Below are 27,472 nucleotides of genomic sequence, written 5' to 3'. Positions count from 1 at the left end.
TTTTACATACTTAAATCTCTTACACTAGTCAGTATTACCCAACTTTCTGAATTTACTGTCTTTATAATTATTATTAAAATATTTCTTAGCTATATCACAATGAACATATTTGTTAGTTGTAGTAATATAGGAACACCTGCTACATTCCATATATCTGTAAGTTCTTTTCTAAATTGAATGCTTTTATAATAGAAAGGCTGGCCTAATATTTCCTTTTAAGATTCAGAGCTGTTTATATATATATATATATATATATATATATATATATATATATATATATATATAAACAAAGATGTGGTACCAATAAATCTATTGTGTGTGAAGGAGTGTAGGTTGTTCTGCTACTGGTGAGATAACAAACAAGTGAGGTTGAAACTCATCAATCGCAATTGGATGAGTTACAGCTTGACTAATGTCTCTCACAGAAAATTATTGCCAGTTCTCTATTAATTGTTCATTGTTTCATGGGGTATGTGACCATGGACATGATATAAGTAAGGGGACTGTAGAAGCTTTGCCCCTACATGAGCAATTCAGTATGGGGCTTTCCACCAGGGAAAAAATAATATATATGTATATATATATATATATACATATATATATATATATATATATATATATATATAATTTTGATGAAACTCCAACCAGTTTTGTTTAACTGTTTGTAGCTTTGTCTGGAAGTTATTTGATGCACCATGGTGTAACCAGGGCAGTAATTTTGTGCTAGGATATCTTCTCATTATTCTCTTGCTACTTCAAAATAAGTACTTCTCACCTGGAGCAGTATGTGTTTCTCATAATCCTGTGACTTGGATGCCTCCTGATGCTAAACATCCAACTAAAAAAAATGTGTGGCATACTTTCAAAGATTTAAATTCATATGCTTCCTGGATTCATTTCTGTGCTGTTAGGAACAGAAGTCAAAATTATTAGACTCATTGGAAACCAACAATAATTCTTAAATTCCATTGACAGCTTGGTTGTTAGATACCCCATTACTGACCATATGATTGTAGGACACTATAGCCAAGCTTTATCAAACACATTCTCCTTTGCCAAACTATTTACTGATTACTTAAAAATGACAGGAAATGAAGCCATTTGCTTAGTACAGAGGGACAAAGCCCTGACTGCAACCCACTTAGCATGAGTTTGATTTCATTGGAGATGAATGAGGAGGAAAAACCTGTTCACCTCTTATTTGTGATGGGTGTGAATGCATGCTGTAGTATATCCATAATGTCTTTGATGATGACCAGAGATAATCTATGGAACAATGCAGTCATCAAGCAGGGGGGAAGAATGGTTGAGCATGGGGTCACCACAGTAGTAAAGCATGCTCATTTACAAAAAAGACCCTTGCATACCCCCACCAGATGATGCCTGCAGTACACTGATGTAGGATAGATTGTAATATTCTTCAAACTCTAACCTCCAGTGAAGCAACAGTACTGGCACACAGGCTCCCTCTCCTGATTGCATTCTTACCTTTGCTCGCAAACTTTGCTTTCTGACAGATACGAGTATGTCTGGTGTTTCCGAGGTCTGATGTGTAACAGACATATTTGTGCTTGTTGATGACTAAGTTAGTCCCACTAAGCATATAGGTTCATAGGCAAGTACTAGGCTAGCTGCCCTGTGGGTCATTTTAAGCCTAGCCAATTTCCCCTCAAATGTGAGACTCAGAATCTGTACCTTGAATCTGTGAGGTAAACACTATACCATTATGCCAACTCCAAACCCAATATACTCTCTTTTCATGGGTGGCCTGAGGTGCTATTCATATTGACTCCAGGAACTCTGGCCAGGGCACTAGAAAAGTCTCCTAGTCTTTTCAAAAAGTGTCTTGGTATCTTTTACCTCCACCTGAGCAATCATCAGCACATGTAGCTGGAGCATTAGTTTAATATCTCATCCAAAAGATGTTGCACTCAGAAATGCAGCACTCCATTATGCCTTATGCCACACTGCAGTTACATTATTGGAAAATTAATCCAAGCACATGAGGTGGGAATATAATTCCTGCATCAGAAATGAGTGTGTTACCTGTTAAGCACTGACAATGACAATCTGACTTATGCATAGATTAGGGATGTTGGTGGGTTACGTTGATATCATGCTACCATGGAATGGAAATGACATTTTAACCCAGCTAAGAGAAGGACTTTCAAGTGGGAAAAAGGAAAATCCATCCATTAATCCTAGACAGTTGCAACAACATTCCTAGAATTTATGTTAAGGAATGCACTTCTACTTTTTCAGTATGAAAGTGATTTGTTAAAAAACAAAAATACAGTGATTTGTGCCTGTTCCAGTAAAACATTGTGCACTGGGTATTACTAGCCACTTTTGTAAAATGTTGTATGCTCCATTCCATGGGATCTTTGACATCCTCCTAAGCCACCCCTCCAGCATATCATAAGTCTGTCTTTAAATATAGCATTTTTTTCCTTATCTTTGGAAAACAGCCACAGTCATTCCACTTCCTAATCATGTCCCTCAAAATACGAAAACTCCTATAATCTCATCTCAGGCATGTCCTTACTAATGTGTTAGAGAAGACTTCCACAGGTTTCCAGTTACCTCACCAGATATTGCCTCCTCAACAAAAAATCATGGTTTTAAGGACCATTGCACTCAAGCAGCCACCTTAGTCTTCATAAATCATGTACTGTTAAACATGCATAAGAAAAAGCTAACTGGAATCATTTTGTACATGTATCTTTGGTCTTTGATGTTGTTCTTCTTTATTCACCAAAAGTTATACTTGAAACTGCAGTGTTATGTAATAACACCTCCATCGCTTCCAAGGTTTCTTTTTTTTATATAATCTTTTGTATTAGACGTAACACTTACTCTTACACTCTGACATGAATGACAAGTGAGCATGAGTATACATTAAGGCTCAGTAAGTAACATGTGTGCATGTTTATATGCGTGTGTGCGCACGCACACGACTGTGCATGTGTGTTACTTTACACAACCATATGTAATTTCTAGTCAAATGCTCCCCTTGAAAAAAAGCTGCTACTACCATATGCAGCTGAGTAGTCACCAGAATTGCAGCACTGCCTATCTCTCACTCCTTGTATCATTTATAAAAACTACCAATCAGTAACATGTGTTGTAGCACCACTAGGTAGCACAGTATCCTTGCTGTTTGCCCTTATTATTGTAAAGCCCAATGTTGCTATGAGGATTACTATATTCATTTGTAGGGAACTTGGGATTCTCTGACATATTCCCTTAGTATTTTGTATAACCACCAACAGATGTAAAGAATCTGTAGTTGTTTTTTAATTCAGTGAAGATGCCACATGTGAAACATGAAAAAAAATGTATAAAACTGACAGTTGTTTCTCCTTAAAAATGCAGCAAAGATGTAAAATGTGAAAAACTCTACAAAACCTACATTTATTTCAGTGAAAGTGATGCAAAGGCATGGAATGTGACAAGCTGTTCAGTACAAGCAATTATGTTTTTCCTCTAAAATTAAATACATACACACACATTACCTGAGATTTTGCCTGTTTAAATTGCTAATGTTTTGCCAAAAGCTATGTGACCTTATTTGGAGTTTGCATGTTCTGATTAGTTAAGCAACTTTGCTTTAGGGAAGTTATTTAATATTCAGAATTACAACTAAGCAGGAAGTTAAGTGTCAGGGTTTATTCACCTTTACCTATTGCAGGAAAGTTGGGGGGGGGGTCTAAAAGGACTCTGCTAAATGAATTTGTAAGCTTACTCATTTTGCTACCCCTAGAGAAACTTCTTCAAATAAAGTGACTCTTTTTAATTTGAATATAAGTTAGGAAGTTGAGTCAGTCAACCTGAGATTTCCATTGGAGTTTTAAAAGAAATGCAGATAAAGAAGTCTGGGAACTTAGATCTATGAATTTCGCCTGTGAAATGTTTGCAGTTGCTAAATGGTCACAAAAGTATGTTATAAATAGATTACAGCTTCCTTCAGTCAGTGGTAATTCATAGACTCAACTAGTTGCTAGTGTTTTCATCTGTCTGTTCAAGACCTTACTTACATTTCTTTGTGCAAAATGAACTTATCAGTACATTTAATTTTCAAACTGTGTTATTCAATTTTAAAAGCTTGTGACTGGCTTATTAAAGCATATAAGGGTAATTGCATGAAACTGGCATAACTGTTGGGACCTATACCTTTTGAAAACTGTAAGACTGCTTATCTATAGCTCCCATACATTATTAGCATGGCAAGTTCAGTTGTCAAGAGACTATATTAATTCTGATCTTGGTGTGCCAGAGTAGTCAAGGAAGAAGTAATACCACTAAAACAGTATTGTTATTATTTTTAGTTACTCCTGTAACACATTGTGTATATGTGAATGCAACATAGGTTTAGCTAAGATGCAGTTACCATTTGTAAGATAGCACTAAAAGGCACTGGGCTGACAGATAGATGAGTGAATTCCTGGGAAACCAGTGTTCATAACTCTGTTCTTCAGCTGTTCAGTAGGAAGCATATTTGATTGTAGATAATGGTGGTTGTGGTGCCTGTGCACTGGTCCAATAATCAAGGAGCCTCAATCCTTACCATTAGCACCAGTGAGGGGCATGCACATTGGGAAGGATAACAAGTATACACACAGTAAAGTACAATTTCCTTTAAGAGCACACAGAGATCACAGTCCGGCTGGGACTGGTTTCTCCCCTTCTCTCCAGATCCCCAAATAAGACTCCCCAGTGGCACACCTATAGAGTACAGTCCTTAGCCAGGGTTCCAGGCTGAGTCCTCCCAGCATTACCTCTGTCCAACCAGTGCTTTGTGTCCCTGCCCAAGTAGCTGACATTCACACACACACACACACACACACACACACACACACACACACACACACACACACTTTGAGATATGATTTATATACAAACACACAGACACTCCTGGGGAAGGCTGGCACAGGTTCACTAGGTATGCCCCTTCTGTCCAGGCTATAAGGTAGTAATCCACTGCCACCAGAACCCCTACTTATCAGCTACTATAGGGCCCTTCCCAAAGGGTGACCAATTTCACTGTGTAATAATACTGTTATCCAATTAGTAAGTGTGACCAGAACTTTTAAGGCTATTGGAGTGGCTTAGTACAGTATCACTAAATACCTGCAAGTATTCGAGAGCTTAAATTATCTCTACACAAAACAGCCACATTTGAAAGGTTTAAAAATATTTAATAATAAATAATAAAAACACAAGACAAATCTACTCAATTCAACACAGTGCTAGTCAAGAGTTCAGAGACAGGAACTTTAAAATAATACTGTAGGATAGTCTGACGTAAATATAGAAAACAGTTAGTCTAATCTTACTATTTTCTATCTATTTCTAAGAGAAATACTAAAGTCTAAAATCCTACTTACATACAGACGGAGCAAAGGCAGAGTGCTGGTGATGTCAGTTCTGAAGACAAATGCAAAATGCTATCTCTTTCTCTCTGAGATATCTTAAAATGATAATACATCACTGCTGACTCATTTTATATTACATCATCCTTGACACTTCTCTGGTTCCCAAGCTACCAGGTACTCTAAATCTGCATTTCTTAGTAAGCTTGCACCTGGTCAGGAAGCCAGAGCAATAAAAGACATTATACATGTAAAATCTAGCAATTAACTCTGGTCTCAAAACAACAGAAGGAATTCCTTCATCCAGACATAATGTCTCCAAGCCTTGAGATTAAACAGTCATAAAATGCTTTACTTTATCAGCTTTCTTCCAGCAGGGTGCACTGTGGTTACATTTTTGAAGTTCAGAACATATAACACAGTTTTTCTTACATTTAGTTTTCTTACATTGATAAAACAGTCTGTGGATTATATTAATATTTACAATGACATTGAATTATCTACAACATTCTATCTAGCTGGGCTGGCAGCTTTTCAGTTTTTCACAGTGGTGATAGCCAAAGGCAGTAGTGCTGCTTTGCTAGTATGCTAAGTACAAGCACCTTGCATGTGTGTGTGTGTGTGTGTGTGTGTGTGTGTGTGTGTGTGTGTGTATATATATATATATATATATATATATATGTATATATATATATATATATATATATATATATATATATATATATACACACACACACACACACACACACACACACACACACACATACACACATGCACACACACACACACACATAGATATATATATATATATATGCATACATACATATATTTGGCATATTAACTGGTGGCAGTGTTTCATACCCTGATAATAATTTTACCCAGGCCCACACAGCCACTTTCCTTCAATATGATGTACACCATTACATATGTATGGGCTGTCCTATTCATTTGTAGGGAAGGCAGGCTGTCCTGCTGTGCCCTTAGCATTTTGCATCCTTTTACCTGGGACAACACTGCTCTGTTTATCTGTAGACAGCAGGGGCTATTCTGCTGTGTCCCCTTACCATTTGTACCTCTTTGTTTGAGAGCTCACTAACATGTTTACTTTTATGTTCTGACATGCAACTGCAACCATCCCTTTGTCAAATAAGTCCTATTTGTAGCACTCACTATACCACTGGCATGAACAATATACTGAGCTAAAGCTGTGTGCCTTATGTCTAACTCTGTTACGGACGCAGTGGCACCTACTGCTACAAAATTTTGTCTGTGATGATGTGGCTGACAGTCTTGTGGCCCATGGAATCTTTAATATATCCTAAGCTACCATTAAGATATTTCCAGAAAAAGCTTTGAGAAGTTATTTGACCAGTCTAGCAGTGATTGAGAAGTACATAGATGATACTATGCAGAGGAAAATGGAGATTTCTAAAAAGCCATTGGTGCAGTTTGAAAAAGAAGTTATGTACCTACCATAACGTTCCATGTTAGTTGTCTTCATCTCGACTTCTTTCTTGCTGGTTGGGATCGGAGCCAATCCTAAGCTCCAACTCAGCCATCTTCTATAGCTCAAGAGCTGTTTACTGGCTCGAGGCTACCCCTTATCCCATGATGCCTAGCGATAGCTACCCAGATCTCGTTTGAAATAGCTAACCCCAGACATAGCCAGAGAGTAAACCTGTCCAAACAAATAGGTTGAGTATACCTGTCATACTCTCTAAGTCAGTAGAGGAAACAAACCAGAGAAAACTCAGCCAGTGAAACCAGAACTCCTCTCAGTCCAATAGGACAGGGGGACGGACGGTGGGACACAAGAAAGAAGGTGAGATGAAGACAACTAACATGGAACGTTATGGTAGGTACATAACTTCTTTGTTAAGTTGTATATCTCGCCTTCATTCTTGCTGGTTGGGACAGTGTCCCTAGCACCTACAATCCTGGGTGGCTAATTGGAACAGACTCTTCAGAACAGTGGAACCAAAGTCAGCTCTGCTCCTGGAGACCATATCTAGCTTGTAATGAGAAATAAAGGTATGAGGATTTGCCCACGTAGCAGCTGCACAGATAGAATCCATGGGCAACCTAGATTTGAAGGCTACAGAGGTGGCCAAGGCCCTAGTAGAATGACCTTTCAGTTTAGTAGGTAACTCTTTGTTCCTTAATTGATAGATGAAGGTAATAGTGTGAGACAACCACCTGGATAAGGTCACCTTGGAAACTGGGAGACCTTGTTTGCCTAGAGCATAGGAAAGGAATAGTTAGTCAGACTTCCTTGTTTCCTTAGTCCTGTGCAGATAAAAACGCAATTGTCTATGAACGTCCAATTGGTGTAATTTGTACTCTGCCTTGTTGGTGTGGTTAGGGTAGGTCTATAGATTGGTTTAAATTATTTTCTGAGCAGATTTTTGGAAGAAAGAAGGATTAGTCCTCAGAGCAACCCTGTCCTTATGAAAAACCAAGTATGGAGGACGAACACATAGTGCCTGAAGTTCAGAGATGCATCTGGCTGAAGTAATAGCTATCAGAAAGAGTGTCTTCCAAGATAGAAACTTAATTGAGTAGGACGCTGCTGGTTCAAAGGGGGGCAGAGTTAAGGAAGTTAGTACCAAATTAAAGTCCCAAGGAGGAGGGGGATCTCTCACTGGAGGCCTAAGGAGAGTAGTCCCTCTCAAAAAAGCTTTACAGAGCTTATGAGACATAATGTTTGAATTTGACAAACCAACATGAAAGTTAGAAATGGCCGCTAATTGAACCCTGATTGTAGCAGAAGCGGACCCGGAATGAAAAAGTTGTGCTAGGAACTCCAGAATTTCGTGGACTGGGGCTGAAAAGGGATCTACGTTCCTAGCCTCTGCCCAACAAGAAAAAGGTTTCCATTTACTAGCATAAGTTTTTCTGGTTGTGGACTTGTGAGAGGAGACAATAATCTCACGTACAGCCGGGGAAATGTTGGGAAGCCTGGCTAAGGTTGAAAGTGGAGCAACCAAGCTGTGAGCTGGAGGGTTTGGAGGGATTGATGCAACCAGCCTGATTGATGAATCAGTAGGTCTGGAAGCGGATCCAGAGTCCAGGGCTGATCGAGAAGGTAATGGTGCAGGAACAGGAATCATATCTGTCAAGGCCAGTAGGGGGCAACTTAACATCCACAGTTCTGTAACAAGTTAAAAAGTGAGCTAACTGAGAATGCAGAGCACTGCACTATAAATTACAGAAGTCTTTGACAGTGCCAGAGCCACAGAATTTGCTGTCCTCCATACTAATGTAAATGAGTGCTGGATACCTAGGCTAGCTGCATCCTTCAGCTATAAAAACATATAGGCCAGACTCCCCTTACCTTTCAATTTGCCTTTAGTTGTTTTATTTTTGAGGTCATCTTTTTTGTCAGTTTGTCACCATTTCAAGAATACTGAATGAAAGCAGTCTAGAAAAAAAAAACAATTAAAATGGACTTAAATTCTGTGCTAGAAAGAGTAAACAAATTTATTGTCATGTGTGGACATGACACAAACAAATCATTGCATTTTAGTTTATTCAGTTTAATAAAGAAGATCCATAACTTAAACAGCAAATACAAAGCTAGTGGTGCATATACTGGGGGATTTCATGGCTGTAAGAATTGCTTTTTATACAGATATAAATTAACATTATGGGCAAGGACAGATTCACTAAAACAAAATCTACTTCATTGTATGAGTAATATTCCAGTACTTACAGACGTATATAACCAAAAATCCATCCTAAAATCGCAACTAACTGTAACATTTAGAATCTTTAAATCTGAACAGGGTTTCAGATTCCTGAAGAGAAAATCTGATCATTTATAGGCCAGTAGGTGAAAGTCACATAATTCAGTTCATGTATAATGTATGAACCTTCACAGCCTGAATTCTCTTCTAACTTGTCATTGACCTTTGACAATCTCACAAACATGTGCCAGGATTGTCATGAAACATCAATATATTTCTGTGTGACAACATGCTCCCAGACTCATTGCAAGACTTCCCTGATTGTGCAACCATAAAATGGTGTTTGGTCACTGCATCTTGTGCTAAGTAAGTTCCATGCAGTAAGTGCAGCAGCTAAATGACTTTCTAAGCATTTATTTTACTTTTTTGACAAGACAGTGATGTTACTTTTTAAGGGAAAGTGATGACTGCATCTTGTCCTAAGTAAGTTCCATGCAGTAAGTGCAGCAGCTAAATGACTTTCTAAGCATTTATTTTACTTTTTTGACAAGACAGTGATGTTACTTTTTAAGGGAAAGTGATGACACAGCCAAGCAGTACTTTATTGTGCTGCATTTACTATGTATATGCTGGATGAAAGGAAGGGAAAAAAACTCCAAAAAGCTTTACTTACCTTAAAGAGTCAACAAATCTTGGCAGGGCTGCTTGTTTAAGAGATGATCATAAGTAAAAATACACCATTTGAAAGTGGTGTGGACAGTGGTTTAAAGATAAAGAGAAAAAAGAAGTTATGTACTCACCATAACATTCCATGTGAGTTGTTCTATCTCACCTTCATTCATCACTGATGGGTTCAGAGCCGATCCTTGGCTCCAACATGGCCGACTAGCAAGCTCAAAGTTCTCCAGTAGCTCGAGACCCCACCCCTTATCCCATAATGCACTGCTGGAATTACCTCAGATCTTGTTTGCTGCTACCATATAATAGTACAATAAATATTCTACCTAGGAATGAATACACATTGAAAAAAACAGGATGAAGACAGCCTCCAGGTCAACTGTCAGCCAGGAGGGGGAAGGAGGGAAGGACGTGAGAATGAAGGCAAGATGGAACAACTCACATGGAATGTTATGGTGAGTACATAACTTCTTTATGTGAAGTTGTTCAATCTCGCCGTTCATTCATCACTGATGGGTAGCGTCCCTAGCACCCTGATCTTGGGTGGCTCACGGCAGTACACTTTTCAGAATGGTAGAACCAAATGAAGCCCTGTCCCTGAAGGCCTTATCCACTTTGTAATGAGTTATAAAAGTGTGAGGTTTAGACCAGGTGGCTGCTGCACAGATGTTATCCAAAGGCAATTTGGCTTGAAAGGCTGACGAGGTAGAAACTGCTCTGGTTGAATGAGTCTTTACCTTACTAGACAATGGCATATTATGAAGGCATATGTATAGGTGATGCAATCCGACAGCCACTTAGACAGGGTTGTTTTAGCAACTGGTTTACCTTTCCTGGTCTCAGAAAAGGACACAAAGAGTTGATCTGATTTCCTAATGTTTTTGGTTCTCTCCAAATAAAATCTAAGTTTATGCAACATATATTCCAATTTGTTGGTATGATTAGGGGAGAAAACGGGCAACTCACTGACTTGATTAATGTTAACCTCAGAACATACTTTGGACAGAAAGGATGGATTAGTTCTGAGAGATACTCTGTCAGTATGGAAGACCATGTAAGGGGGCTTGACGGAAAGGGCTTGGAGCTCTGACACTCTACGGGTGGAAGTGATGGCTATCAAGAAGATAGTTTTCCATGACAAGAATTTTAGTTCACAAGGTGATGCAGGCTCAAAAGGAGGATGAATGATATGAGATAACATAAAATTCAAACTCCTGGGGGAATAAGGTGTCTTCACTGGAGGCCTTATGTGAAAGGAACCTTTTAGAAAACCTTAGACAATTGGTGAGCCATAATATTCAAACCATCAATTACTAGATGGAAATTAGACATAGCAGCTAATTGTACTCACACCGTAGCAGCCACTGCTCCTTTGTTGAAGATTTCTGTAAAGAATTGTAAGATAGAAGACAATGGCGCTTCATAAGGGTCAACGTTGTGGGAAGAAGCCCAAATGGAAAAACTCTTCCACTTACTACGATACAATTTTCTGGTGGAAGGTTTGTGGGAAGCCAACAAAATCTGACTAGTGTCATGGGAAAGATTATAGAGCCTGGCTATGTGGGGAATTGGAGCAGCCAAGTGGTTAGCTTCAGTGTCTGCAATGACAGGTGAAGATCCCCCGACAGATGTGTCAACAAGTCCGGAACTGGGTCCAGGATCCATGGATCTTCCAGAATATGATGATAAAGAAACGGGAACCAAATCTGCCGAGGCCAATGAGGGGCTATGAGGATGATTGTCCATTCCAGTGACTTTGCTTTCTTTAAGAATTTGGATATCAGGGGAATTGTTGGAAATGCATAGAGGAGACCCGGGGGCCAATCATGGACAAGAGCATCCCTCGGGGAGTGACCTGGCATGAGAATTAGGGCAAAATAGCTTCTGCATTTGTTGTTGATGTGACTGGCGAAGAGGTCACAGGAAGGCTGGCCCCATTTGTGGAAGATCCTGTCCGCAATCTTTTGTTTGAGGGACCATTCGTGGGGCTACAAAATTGCTCTGCTCAGTCTGTTCAGTATTACATTGGATTTGCCCGGGATGTGCATTGCCAACAGAAAGCACTGGGATGACATTGCCCACTGCCATACTCTGAGGGTTTCTCAGCAAAGGGGATAAGACTTGGTCCCGCCTTGTTTGTTCAGATACCAGACCACTGACATGTTGTCTGTCTGTATTGCAATTGTCCCTAGAGGAAGAGAGTCCTGAAAGTATTGCAATGCTAGAAGTACTGCTCTCATCTCCAGGACATTGATATGCAGATGTGATTCTTGATCTGTCCATGTGCCTTGGGCAGTCTTTCCCTGAAATAGCCCCCCACCCTATCAGGGAAGTGTCCGTGGTCACAGTGGCAACTGGAGGGGAAAGCATGAAAGGACGTCCTATTGTGACATGAAGAGACGTCAACCACCACTGAAGATCCTTCTTGCAGGAATTTGTTATCAGGATCATGTGACTCATTGGAAGTTCTTGGTAAGACCATTGCGTGAATAGAAACCATTGAAGGATTCTCATATGCATCCTTGCTAAGGGGATTGCTAGAATAGCTGCCGCCATCAATCCTAGAACGTTCAATACCTCTGCTGCTGGTGCTCTGTTCTGTGATATTAGGGACATGATGTGTTGGTGAAGACTAGAGATTCTTTCTGGCGGAAGGCAGAGAGTGGTGGCTGACGTGTCTAGTTTTCTCCTATAAAAACGATATGCTGCGATGGCAACAAGGCAGACTTTTCAAAGTTGACTGTGATGCCTAGCTGATCGCAGAGTGTCAGAGTAGCGTCTTTCGCTTGAAGAAGTTGATGCCTGGTGGTGGAGGTAAGGAGCCAATCATCTAGATACGGAAATATCTGGAATCCTAGACGCCTCAGATGAGCCGTGACTACTGCCATGCACTTGGTGAACACTCTGGGGGCTGTAGTGAGACCAAAGGGCAGAGTTCAGAACTGATAATGATTGGCTCCCAGCCGGAAACGCAGGTGATCTCTGGATGGTCTGGCCATCTTTATGTGGTAGTACGCATCCTTGAGATCAATCGAGTACATCCAACTGTCCTTCCCCAACAAGGGGAGTATGGACTGTAGCGTGACCATTTGGAACTTCTCTTTTCTCACAAATTCGTTGAGGCGGCTGAGATCCAAAATGGGTCTCCAGTCCCCTGTTTTCTTTGGAACCAAAAAGAGCCTTGAGTAAGTTCCGAATCCTGACTGGTCTGCTGGGACTGGCTGGATGACTCTTGTTTTCTAGCAATCAGCGTACCTCTATTGCTGCTTGTCCCATGTGACTGGGTGGAATGTCCGGAATTTTTTTGACGGGAAGAGGCTGGGTGGAGAATGGTATGAAATACTCTCTTTGTATCCAAATGTCATTTGTTATATTTAGCCAGACTTTGGGGTACAAAGATAAGTGACCCGCAACTGCCTCCAGAGTAGGACAGCTGGGCCTCCCTTCAGGAGCGCTGGTAGGGTTGACCAGAGAAGTGATCTCTGTAACCCTGGTGTTGCAAACCCCCTCTGCCACGAGGGTGGCATCTTCCATTGAAACCCCCTCCTCTGCCTCTGAAGGGGGGCTCTCCATGTGTGTCCTGAAAGGCTCCTTGGGCTTTCCAGAACCACATCTTTCCTCCCCTCTGACCTTTGGGAAAGGGTTGAGTGGGGGTGGAAAAATGGACTCTGACGGCAGACAGAGTCTTTCCTTCTTGCTCACACCTGGTCAAAGTCTCCTTCACCTTTGGCCCAAACAAAGATGAGCCGTCAAATGGGGTATTAGTAAAGGAAGACTTGAAGGGTTCCATGAAGTAATAGAGTCGTATCCAGGCATGCCTACGGAGAGCAATTCCTGTACATGCGGCTCTACTCGAACCATCAGCGGCGTATGATATGAGACACATGGACGAGTTGACTATCAAATTGAGGGTAGAGAGCTGAGTGGCAATAATATCGGATACACTCAAAGCTACAACACCCTGAAGAGTATCTCCCAACCCCTTAAGGAGATCTCTCTGCAGTCTGGTAAAATGTGTCAAGTAGTTCAGTGATCTGAGTGAGAAAGTTGCTGAACTGAACATGCATTTCCCATATCTATCCATGATCCTAGATTCTCTGTTAGGAGGATGGATAGATGAGGAAGTCTCAGACATTTCCTTTTTGGTGGCTGCCGCCACCACCATGGCATCAACAGGGACTCTCTTGGTCAAAAAGGACTTATCCACAGGGGCTGAAATAAACTTATTAGGCCTCCGAGGAACAGGTTCCATAGATTCTGGACACTCCCATGCCCTAGGAGAGACCAGATCCATAAGCTCATCATAGGGCAGAGATACCCAAGAGGTGGAAGGTTGAGACTCAAACGCCTTCAGGAGAACCGACTCATCCTCAGTAGGGCTCTTGGACTGCCAATCACCCCTCTGCCTAAGGATTTCAAGAATCTCCACAAAGGAGATGTCCTCAGAGGGGGATCTGGGGGACCCTTCTGATTCATCCAGGTCGGTGTCTGATGTGATAGACTCCTGGGGGAGTCCAAATACCTCCTCTTGCATAATCTCTTCCTGGAAACCTCTTCAGGAGGAACTTCTGGAGAGGTCTCAGAAGAGCAAGGAGCACCCTGTGGGGATACCTGAGGCTCTGGGTTTCTATGCTTGGGAGGACTGGTGGAAACAGAAACAGACACAGGCACTTTAGGGGAAGAAGGGCCAGACCTTGAGATGAGGAAGTCTTGGGAGACAGCACTCGCCTCATGGCATCGAATGCACCTCGGCGCCGATGAGACGGAGTCGATGGCTCCGATGGAGCCACGATCTCCTCCCACACCGAAGCCGTGGGCTCACAGCCTGAGGTAGGAGCTGAGCTCACCCAAGCCGAGGTCCCGAGAGAAAGAGTAGGCACTGACAAGTCGATGCGGCTATCCTCCCCGGACCCAACCAGAGAGTGTCAGCTCCTAGAGTCTCGGGTTGGCGCTGCGAACATCCGAGTAGATGGAGACGATGACACTAGAGCAGGTGTCGGCTCCAAGGGATCCACAATCATCAGGTCAGCCTCCTCTGGCTCTGAGTGTCTGATATGGCTCAGAGGAGGAGCAGACAATTCAAAGGTAGTGGTCTTCGGCTCTGATGGTTGTGTCTGAGCCAACAGCAATTTAACTAGGCCTGGTGCCTTTAAAAGTTTCTGAACCAGCCGGTCCATATCCAGATCAGATAGGCTGACAGAGGACCTGGAAGAGTGGACAGATGGAGCCGATCGGAGCAATATGGAAGGAGGTTTTTTGGCAACCGGTTCCAAAGCCGTGTCCCGGTTCCGAAAAGAGCAGACTGTCGGCTCCAATGGCAGTGGAGCCGAAGTCACCACACTCTCTGACCTCTTTCCTTTCTTGGATCTAGAATCAGTGAAAGACTTACAAGATTTAGATGATTTACTGGCTCCATCCTGGTCAGACAATGCCTCAGAAAAGGGGTGTTTAATGATACCCCTATCAATCAATTTCATCTTCCTTTCAGCTAACACTCTTGTGGAAAAGGAATGACATATGCTGCAAGACTCTTCCAGATGTACCTCACCCAAGCAGTAAACACACTGAACATGAGCATCTGTGACTGACATTTTCTGTCCGCAATCTGGGCATTTTTTAAACCCAAACTTTGGATGCTTGTCCTTATCTTCAGACATTACACAACTCAAGCACACTGTTTAACTATGAGCTGTTTTAAACTAAATAACTCATGCAAACACACACACATCCCAAAAGGGGCACTAACAACTAAATAATTACAAACAGTAATTAAAGATTCCAAAACTATAATCCCAAAAGGGATCACTGACTAATCACCAATTCTAAGGCCAAAAGGCAGAAGGCAAGATAGAGAATACGAAGGAAGGGGTATAAACACAGAAAAAGCTACTATCTACCATTTAGTATATCTGCTACTAAGACAGAACAAGGGTATATAAAAAAGAAAATAATATATAACTTGCTGAAAGTTGAAAAGCTCCCAATAAAGTCTCGAGCGAAGCTGGAAACCCAGAGATCCGTGCTGCGGTAAACTAGATCTGAGGTAATTCCAGCAGTGCATTATGGGATAAGGGGTGGGGTCTCAAGCTACTGGAGAACTTTGAGCTTGCTAGTCAGCTGTGTCGGAGTCCAGGATCGGCTCCGAACCCATCAGTGATGAATGAACGGAACGGCGAAATTGAGCAACTTCACATCTCTTTTTTTAAGAAGAGAATTCTTTATAGTTCAGACAGCCTCAGCTCCCTATTGAAATATCGGCACTCAAAAATGCCAAGTGCCAAAAAGCCGGAAAAAAAAAAGACCGAAAACATAGGAGTAGACTGAATCTTGAAAATCACTACTGTCATTAAAATTTCTTTTTGCAGAAAAGCCCCCCACCCCCACCCCCTGAATTTATACATAACAACTCCAAAATCAGCATACCTCGAAGAAAAGGGAATATTCTGAGAAATGGCATATTGGACTTAGCCTGATCTTTTGGCCATTCAGTCTCCATGTTTCGGGATTCACTTTAGCAGGTCCTGACATTTCAAATGGTTACCACTGCTTCACTAAGAAGACAGGTATTATAAACATTAGGGGAACTTCTGAACATGAGACAGAATTTTAATGAATTATGGGGAGAAGATAGAATTCATTAATATACTCAACATCTGTTTGATGATATGGGGTTGTTGATATGCTTTAACAGCTAAGCAGATCATGTCTGTTTTAAGTTCTGTATGATATTTTTCCTTCGTGACCAGGGCTAGGTTAACTCATTATGTTTAGGAATAACTAAAAGAGGTCTTTTCACTTTAATATATTACTTCTGTAACTGATATTCTCTGATTGTACTTCAAGAATCCTTCATAATACATTCAATGTAAGGAGACAAAAGGGACATTTTTACTTCTACATTAGAATGACCTGATTTTACTCATTTGTTGTCAGATTTCTTTTATATGCATTATTTGTTACACTTTTAAAGGAGTTTAGATCTTTTATTCAAGACAATATACTAGTCTTTAAATTTGCATCATCTGAATACTTAAAATCCTGTACTGTTTCTTAAAATTCTCTCAACTACATACACAGTGCATCATATTGAAATTCTTTGTAGCTGAGTTTTGGTTGACAAATTCTGGAGTACTTTCTAAAACAATAGGGCTGGATTCATAGAGATGCAATGTGCTCCTGAATAAAGTTTGAGGCATATAGGAAAGTACACATGAATATCCAAGGGAAGACTATCTGTATGTCTGAGTAGCTGGCTATGGTCTCAGAGCAAGGCTAAACAGCTTCAAGCCAACCCAAGCAAATAGTAGGATCAAGGGAATGAGACCACACAGTCTAGTGTGGAACTTCTGGCATATGTGGGCAATGGGTAGAGTGAGTTAGCATGTGGTAGAGCAGACTGTTACCACATTTAACATTGTACTAACTTACAGCACATTGTAAACACAGACAGAGTATAAAATAGTAGGAAATCAGGTATGTAATAAACAGAAATACACTAAGACGGCAATGATAAAGAAAAGGCAAGTATGTGGAGTTAGCACTGTAGTTATCTATAAAAAAAAAATATATATATATATATATATATATATATATATATATATATATTATCCATATATATATATATATATATATATATATATATATATATATACATATATATATATATATACATATATATATATATATATACATATACAGAGAGACACAGGGAGAAGGGATGATGGGAAGGATGACAAGGAAACAGGGGAGGAAATTTGGGGAAAGGGTAATAATGTAAAGGCACACAAATCAAAACAAAAACTGGAGTGGATGTGCAGTGCACACATGAGAAAGAGAGGCACTGGACAAAGATAAACAGAGGGAGGAAAAATGGTGATAGGTTGAAGCAGACAACAAACTAGGGGAGCATTTTGACATAGTATGATGCAGTTCACCTGTATGGGGATGATAATAATAATAATAGCAGCAATAATAAAAAAAATAATAATTATTATTATTAATATTAAACCCAAATGTTAACCAGGTAGGCCCACTGGACACACAGTCCCTTTTTAAGGATGACTTGGGAACAGTGTCTTGTTAAGAGACTTGCTAAGGATCACACAGTATGAAAGGCTCATTGGGGAATCAGTCCCTTTTTCAAGGGCAAACCGGGAGCAATGTCTGGTTAAATGACTGGGTTAAGGTCACACAGTAAGCAAATGAGGGCTGAGGAACTCAAAACCTGTACCACAGGAACTACAACTCAAATACTTAACCCTCTACACCAACTGCCAGACATGATAGTGTGGGGTAAAGGCAGCTTATTAGCTGCTGGCTGACCTAGTAGGATGTCACTTTGACCCAGAAGATGGTTCAAATGAGTCAGGGTGGTTAGCCTCTTGTATTGTGCCTCCTTAATTGCCCTATTTATTTCTTGTGTCCCTATCTTTTGCTGCAATTGCTAGCCTTACATTGCTATGTAACCACACTGAACTTCTTGACCTTTTTTTCTCTCTTGCCTCTTCCTCATGCTGCTCACCATTTTGAGGACTCATGCCTGACCCATTCCCATGTCATATTTACTCCTTCAGTTTGCTACCTCTCACCTGTCTAGATTTTCACAGAATATGCAGATTTTTGCCTAATATGTTTGGTCTGTCCATCATACAATTTGTGATTTCTGGATTTTAGTGGCAAATCAGCAAGGACTGTATTCACTAAGTAATGACAGGCATTTGAGTTTCAGATTTCATATACTTCAGAAAATGTGTGTTAGTATAAGAAAATTTATTCTAGCAACTTTCTAAGTTTATTAGAGCAATATTTAAAATCTGTCCCTATTTTGGGGGCTTTGTCCTCCCATTATTTTTGCCTTTGTCAGGATTTTTTCTGCTAAGAGGTTGAGAGCTATGTCTCAGACTTCCTGAATCATCCCAGTCCAACTCCCCCAGCTAGCATAATCTGATCTTTTACTCCATTCCTGTCTCTTTCATTACTAGCTTTTTTAATCACATTTCTAGAACACTTCCCTGACAAAACTATGCCTTCTTGTAGTTCTTACTCTGCACAAAACCCCATCTCATTTATAGTGTTTCTACAAAAAATAAAATTATGTTGGTATGTTATTAACTGTATGCTACAGACAACACAGTCAATGCTGTTGGAAGGGTTGTACAAAGAAGGTGACTGTCATAACTCTCAACTATCCAGATTTTTGCAGAATGCCCAGATTTTGGCTTTACATTTTCAGTCTGTTCCTCATAAAACGCGTGGTTTTCTGGCAAATTATTGAGGGCTGAAGTCACTAAATAATGATAGACATTTGAATCTCAGGCTTCATATACTTCTGAAAAGGTATACAAATTCAAAACCCTGTATTCTAGCAACTTTCAAAGTCTATAAGAGCAATATTTAAAACTTCTCTCTATTTTGACCCATTGTCCTCCCATTATTTTTGGCTTTGTTCAGATTTCTTGCACTAAGAAGTTGAGAGGTATGGTGACTGCCCTGAATACAAACTGTTAGGAGGTGCATTTAGCAGTCTAGAAGAGATGCTGATTGGTTCCTGCAGGCAGTATCAGCAATCATGGCTACTTAAATTATAGTGTTTATATGTTAAGAAGGGTTCTACCTGACAACACTAACACATCACAACACCGACAACAAAATCACCGACACCACATAACCGACAATTCACAAACACGAAACCTCACATGCCCGACACACCATAATACCGACAATCAACAAACAAAACAAATCCCCTGTCCAAAAAGCACACACACAACACAAGCACACCAAAATCCTTACAAACCCACACTAAACCTCACATACACAACTATCTACAACCTTAACCCAAACCCTAACCCTAAGGTCCATCACTATCGCACACTCACCTAACCCCCCGCCCTAACCCCAACTCACTTAACCCGCCCCTAACCCAAAGACTATCACTACCACACACTTACCTAACCCGCGCCCTAACCCTAACTCACTTAACCCACCCCAAACCCAAAGACTGTCACTATCGCACATTCACCTAACCCGCGCCCTAACCCTAACTCACTTAACCCGCCCCTAACCCAAAGACTATCACTACCGCACACTTACCTAACCCGTGCCCTAACCCTAACAAACTTAACCCACCCCTAACCCAAAGACTGTCACTATCGCACACTCACCTAACATGCGCCCTAACCCTAACTCACTTAACCCGCCCCTAACCCAAAGACTATCACTACCGCACACTTACCTAACCCGCGCCCTAACCCTAACTCACTTAACCCACCCCTATCCCTACAGACCGTCAATATCGCACACTTACCTTACGCGCACCCTAACATCTGTCACTACCGCATACTTACACAGCCTTTTCCCATGTCGGTGTTCTCAGCGTCGGTGTTTTCATCCGTCGGTCTTCTCAGTTGTCGATATTCTGGCGTCGGTGTTCTCAGTGTTGGCGTTCTAAGCTGTCGCCGTTGTCAGGTAGACTCGTTAAGAACTATAGCAAGGAGCTAGTAGTATAACTCTGCTTTAATTTAGCAAAAGCCTCTGACAAAGTTTAGCAAAGAGCTATTATGTAAATTCATAATAGATCCTTGCTTATGTTGAAGACAGTTTTCTTATCTTTTTTATCTTAAATGACAGTCAGTCAGTGAACTTCAGCAAAGAGCTATTATACTTCTTTAGTATAGTGCAGTAGAAATTTTTGACACAGCAAAGAACTATTGTGTACATGCATAATAACTATTTGCTTATCCTGAAGTCCTCTTTCTTTTTGCGCCTGAACTTTGAGAACAATTTTAAAGGGCAGTTGGTGGCATTGCCCAGGGTACCAACTGACTTTACTACAACACTGGCCAAAACAAGTAGTGCCTCAGACTATTATTAATGTTGACCTTTCTAAACACTTAATAACTGTTTTTTTATGTATTTGTTAAGGTGTTTTTCATAGTTTGTGTGTTTTTGGATGAATTGTGTTAGGCAAATGCACATTGAAGGAAATTATGACAAAAAGGAAACAGGACCTACTAATCAATGAACTTAGAACTCAGGATATAAGTTAGTTTGAAAGTGTTTGTTGTACTGTTCTAAAAAAGTCTTTGTTGAGACAAAAGCACTTAATTTATATTAAACATAATTTGTTATTTAACTTAAGGTGTATTTTCTGCCTTAGTGTTTTCCAATGGCCAGGACAGGTTTTGGAGTTTTTTTTTTATTGGTTTTATTATATGTCTGAGAGACCTCAGTATTCTTTTGGTTCATAGTTTTATTACTACCATTTATACAGAAGAGTATATAGAAAATTAAGTATTTGGTTCTTATTCAAAAGTGAAGACTGTGTCATTGTTCTCAATAAATTGCTATAAGAAAGTGCTAATAATCAGTAAAATGTTGGACTATTAAAAAAATAACTTCAAAACAACTGGAGGGTGATACAGAGTACATATCTGAATGGATTTTGCAGTCAAATATCTGCACATTTCAGCTGAAATTAGATCCAAGTATGGGCAATAACAGAGACATACAGTCATAATCTTAACTAGATATGATGGCATGAGAGTAACAAAGCAGGAGTATTTTAATAAGAGGCAGCTTCCCACACTTGTCAGCATTGTCTCTATTAATTGATTAACTGAATTAATTTTTTTTCTTAGTGAAGCAACTGAATTTTATCTTCCATAGACAATGATATATTTTATTATCTTGAAATTACATGAAGGCTGCTTACTCAAACTCTGACTTTTTAGATGACCAGCTGTAAACTGTGACACTGATTTTTTCATTTCCTACCTCTGGGACCTTATTTCTACAATGACTTTACAGAAATGTTCATAGTGCAAATACAGCAATTGTCAAAACTGATGCCTTTCACTACTGAGATGGACAAATTAATACCACCAAGGTCATACAAGGAATTTTGTGTCATTTTGCAAGAATATAAACAAAGATAAAAGGATTACTAGCAAGACAAAGCAACCACACTACCTAAAACTAAAGCAGTCAACTTTGATTAGGAGCTCTAAAGACTTTTGGAAAGAGATTACACCTGACTGCCAGAGGTAAACAGTAACTAATTCTCTCACTGAATATAAATGGAGAGCTGTCATTACAGAATCACTGATAATTTTCCAACATTTTTCTATCAGCACCTCAGCAGTACTCCATATGGATATAATCTTCAAAGAGCCATGACAGATGAATCACATCTGAATTCTCAGCATACCTTTCCTTTCTAGAAATATTATTCAATAAAGTGCATCAAACTGGAGCAATCTAGTTATGGTAAAGGTTATTGGTGGCTACAACCACAGTTTCTAAATGCCTATGATATGTTCATCCAGTAAAATATATCAGAAATATTTCTCTGTGCTGACCTGTGAAAATGACTTGCTGAAACAAGAACCAATAAACAGAGATGAATAAGGTCATGTCAACTTTCTCCATTATCCATGACCTTGAGGAAAGCTGAATCCCTGTATTAGAGTCATACAAGCTACTTAATTGCAGGCAGTATGGATTTAGAAAATGCCACAGTGCTTGTACTGCTCTCTTTTTATAATTAAAACCACACTAAGGGCCACAGGAATGCTCAGCTAACAGGAGTCAGTTTTGGTGATTTATCCAAAGCATTTAACATGGTTAACATTGAAAATTTGCTTTCCACTCTTGACACTACATGTCCTTGGACAAATTAAATTAAACTGGCACTTGTGTTATCCTGGGGATATATTCTCACGATGTTAATTGAACAGATCCATTCCTTGTCAGAATATTTGATACAAGGGATTTCATACAGCTTCTTCTGTCTTGCCTGTTGCCAAACCACTGACTGCCAGTATTTTAAAATCTGAATTATTTGCTGTGTTTATAGTACTGTTTTGTAGACATAATACAGTGCTCACAAGGAAATTGCTTTTACAGTACTTCAAAGCATGCCACAGATGTGCTACTGATTATGTTAGCTGGGTTTGATGGCCACCATAAAGGAAACAGAAACCATGCTGTTAAGAATCACAAAAGTACAAAAGACAGGCTGGGTTAGAAGACAAGTGGAGAGTCACAGGACTGGCCGGTACACAAGTAGGACTAGAGTCCTACAGCTACCTAGGAGTTTTCTTAGATATGTCAGTTGCATTTTCCATCTACAAAATAATGAAAATCAAGACAATGATGGTAATTGTCATAGACTACCCTGACCAATAACAAAAGGGGATAAGGAATCACTCACCAATGAAATACTTCTCCTCTTTCCTGGTCTTTGATGGAACATGAACACACTTCTAAACTGGCTTTAAGTAGCTCAAAATAAAATTTGCCATTTTATTGAAAGTGCCTCAAGAAGGCAACATCACTATGTTGCATTTGTATATGCAAAGTGAACCCCAGTTTAGCTGAAAGTCAGACTTCCCATCTGCACCTCAGTTTACAAAGCACCAAACCTAGAGAAGTACAGATCACCTACCAGGATTATGAATTCAAAAACATCAGTGAGAACACTAAGGTTATGGGTTTCAGCAGCGACCAAATTTGAAAACCCAACAAATATGCTACCAGTGACCTCCAAGTCTTCATCTATTCAAGAACTACAAACCTGGGAATTTTCTTCCCATAGAAATAAAGTCCTTAGCCGCACAGTCAGCTTTTACAAACTTATGTAAAGAAGAGGTCACTTTTAAATGTTGAGGCACTGTCACATAATCTATACAGCCATACAGAACAGACTTAACTGCCTACCCAGATAGGTCCTGAGAGCAAAAAGGGGTATATATTTTAAACAATATCTATTTAGGATGTTAGACAGTGGTATTTAATAGCAAGATAAAAACTATATGTTTTATGTTATTGCATTCTATTTTTGTGTACTATTTCACCATGATTGTAGGCTATAGTACATTTCAACCAGTCCAGTTTCACTGAGACCCAATAATTCAGGTCAAATTCACTGAATAGGTTCAAAGCTATACAACTACTTTATGTGGGCAGCAAGCCTCCCATACAGATCATGCAGGGCACATTTTCCCCTGCACCGCTCACTTAAAATTGCCTCTAGAGTCCTGAGGTCATACAGTCTTAGGGTGGATGTGTTTTTAAGCTTGTTTACTGGATCGTTCTTGAAGTACTGGTTATTAATGAAAAGGGATACAGTGAAAACCATGTTTCTATTATTTTGTTCTTTAACTAGGTCATAACTGATAAAGAGCCCCCAGTAGTCCAGCACACTTACCTGTACAAACAGATACCTGACTATTCTGTTTTTTTATGCTGTTGTAGCTTCTGCATTGCATGTAATCCCTCTGAATATCATTGCTGTTCTCACATAAAAAGCTTGCTGTTTCTTTCAGAGTTGAAAACTTCATGTGTAAACCATATTTCTTCTTGTTAAGGCAAGGCAACTACAGAACAGCAAGGCTCATTGTGTAAGAAATTAATGCACTTTCAAGATAATGTCAGTGTAATTAATATGTAATGCATGGAGTGCCGTGATTACGCTCCAATATTGGGAGAAAGGCAATACAGTTAAGCACTACTCTAACACGAGACCTGATAGTAACAGTACTTAGAAAGATGGTTAACAAAAGTACTTCCAGTCCACACTAAGGTTTCTACCAGCTTTCAAAGATGGTAAAACACTTTGCTCTTTTTTATTCTATAACTAAAGTTCAATGTACTACAAAGAACTATGACTGGGTCTCAGATCATAACCTTTAATTATGTGTTCTCAACATGGATGCCAAGAATTGCTTGCCATCCATGTTTCAAACACATAATAACATGGTTACAATCAGAGACCAAGTCGTAATTCTACAGATTTTGAACATACGTATCAGAAAAGGAAGCTATAGAAGGATTCTGTTTAGCACATTTATAAATTAATATCTCTTGAAAAGTAACAGTAACACCCTTTCCTAAAAAAACAAGGTATTTCAAATGATGGACAGAATTTGCAATATGAATCTAGTTTTTGTGACTCAGCCAAGCAGTCTGGATTTTAATATGGTGATTAAGTGACTTTATAGATGTCATGCCTGGACTGCTTCACTGGGGGATATAAGGTGGTAAAAACTGGGAAACACTGCTGATTCCAAAATAGTTATTAATCTCTAAGCCATAAAGCTATCAGCAGCAAGATAGATAGATAGATAGATAGATAGATAGATAGATAGATAGATAGACAGACAGACAGACAGACAGGCAGACAGATAGATAGATAGAATAAATTATTAAAACATGTCAAAAGAAGTATAGCATAATGCCAGGTAGTGCGGATGCAGAGAAATAGTTGATACATTTGCAGTTCAGAGCCAGCATCAGTGCTGACATGTTAGCAGTGCAATGCCTCTGAATTGTTAGTGTTAAGTCAGCACTTGGAAATGTGCATCAGGGAAACTTTCAAGAGTCATATTATCACAATTATTATGTAAATACAAATATGTACTCAGATGATTAGCAGGAGTTACTTGTATCTTCAAAAGTGTTGCTACATTACATGCTGTTAGACATTGTTGATAAGCTGTCATCAGTTATTTACCATAGTTTTTTTTTAATTTTATGACATATCAACATTTAAGTGACAAAAGGTACAAAGTTCTTGTTGTATTACACTAAAAATCTGCAGTTGATAACAACTCTGTGCTTGTGGGAGATTTCACTTCTGGTTGTTTCATTTCACAGCCCACATGAACTTTTTTCTGCTTTGTATTCTTATCCTTGGATATGATTCTTCCTTACTTCCTTATTTTCTAGGATCCCCTCTCACATCATCATCACCATCATCACATTTTCTTCTCTCTCTCCATTCAATTCTGCCATCCACCTCCACTCACACGTCTTCCTTTGGCAGTTGTTAGCCTTGTTTTCAGTTTCCTCTAGATCTTGATTCTTAATCTCCTGCCTTTTGTTTCATTGTGTTCATGTAATCATTGCATTGCTCCCGTTAGTAATCAGCACTAGCATGTCCCCACATAATATCCTAATGTCAGTCTTGTCTAACCTTCTGCATAGTTCCACATCTCCTCATGTTGAAGTACTCCTGCATGCTGCCCTCTGTTGTCTCCTTGGTGTACTTCTAGTATTCAGCCTTATTTCAAAAGAAAATGTCAAGTTCTTTGACTGTAAAATGCCACAACCACCACCTCCTTACAGTTTCCTCAAGCTTACTGCTGGCCAGCAGCACCCACAACCCATCTGTATCTCCCCTCTCCTTTTCCTCCATCATGTCCTAGTTCCCCTATATCAGTAATCCTGTCTTCACCATGCTGTTCTACTGTTCCTTCCAGAAAGACCATCAGTGACAGTACTTCATATCAGTAATATATCTCACCATGTTCTCCCATAGTTCTCTTCTATTTTTCTCATATTTGTTTTAAGTGAAGATGTGAAGTTGGGGGATGTTTTTTGTCTTTGAGCTTTGATTGGACTCCATAATATATACAAGTGAGCTAAGGTGAGGCCATGCAATATAAAAGAAGTGATACTCTTTATCTGAAAGAGAGTCACAGCTTACACTTTTCCTAATACATGCATTTACGTTCTTCCCATGCCTGTCTCTCTTTCTCTCTCTTCCTGGTAGTGTCCTGTGCTCAATCAAAATTCAGGCTTGTATTTACTAGTCAACTCACCTCTGTACTCCTGTACACAACTACTGATATATCCTCCCTTTCGTGCAGAAACTCTTTCCAGTTACATATAGTCACAGGTGATGGATTGCTCTGCCATTACAAATCATCTCAATGCAGTTTGCCTTGCCTTTTAAAAGCAGTTAACTGGCAGATATAACTCAACACTTATCTGACACAGTCACTCCCCTCTTCTCATTTTGTTGTCTTTTACTGAGAAACAAAGTCAACAAGTGGGCAATGTTCACTGTAAAGGAACACATATTCTAAGTGATAGGAAATTAAGCTAAGGTGGAAAGCATCTTTAAAACAGATAAGTAGAAATCACTTCAAAACTATGAGTGCTAGGAAAATAAAATGTACAAAGCAGGTATGAAAAAACTTTGGGGATAGATGGAATGCAAATGGGAAAGGGATATTGGTGGAAGATGTCAGTTCATTCCATGGCAATGGATTCCTCAAAAGTCCACCTTAGTGAATGACAGTCACTAAAAAAACAGTATTTGGAACTACATTCACTGAAGAAGGAAAATGACCTGTTAATTATTTTATATGGGGGTACAGTCACTAAAAAAAACAGTATTTGGAACTACATTCACTGAAGAAGGAAAATGACCTGTTAATTATTTTATATGGGGGTACAGGTCATGTTCTCCCTGCACCCATTGCTTATTATAATAATCTCCAAGGGTGTTACATTTTTGAAGAAATGGAAACTTCCAAAATTAAAGTTGCTGAAGATTTTGACCAGCCATGTTACCACAGTTGCCACTTTTAATTTAAGATAGATTTGACAAAGATATTTAAGAGCCGTATGATTCCCTTTTATGGAAGTAACAAACATTTGGGTTTGACTCAAAAATTACAGAATGAAAGAACAGTGCCACTGGACATGTATGTTGCAGAAGGATATGTTAAGTATCCGAGAGTAATGAATATGGGTTAAGGTAACAAACACTAGGCACCACAAAGTACTGCTAAGAATGGATCGGACATTGAAATTACACATGTGATATGCTACCTGTAAATTTATGGAGGGAAAGTTATGCGTTGTATCACCATGTGGTACATCAAAAGGTCAAATGACAACTGAGACAGAGAGTACCTGTAAACATCAGTGTATACAGATACAGTCATG

The 27,472-nt window shown here is 39.6% G+C and overlaps 1 protein-coding gene across 1 annotated transcript in view; it reads left to right on the top strand.

Moving 5' to 3' along the window:
- The window catches only part of ITK (IL2 inducible T cell kinase), a 1,334,312-nt gene that overhangs the window by 1,209,847 nt on the left and 96,993 nt on the right, over nucleotides 1-27,472 (top strand). The gene's annotated exons all lie outside the window — the stretch shown is intronic.

Source organism: Protopterus annectens, chromosome 4.part0, assembly GCF_019279795.1.
Source record: "Protopterus annectens isolate FY-2018-M chromosome 4.part0, PAN1.0, whole genome shotgun sequence".
Lineage (NCBI taxonomy): Eukaryota > Metazoa > Chordata > Ceratodontiformes > Protopteridae > Protopterus > Protopterus annectens.
Note: the sequence above shows the minus strand (reverse complement) of the source record. Positions and strands in the feature narration are given on the sequence as shown.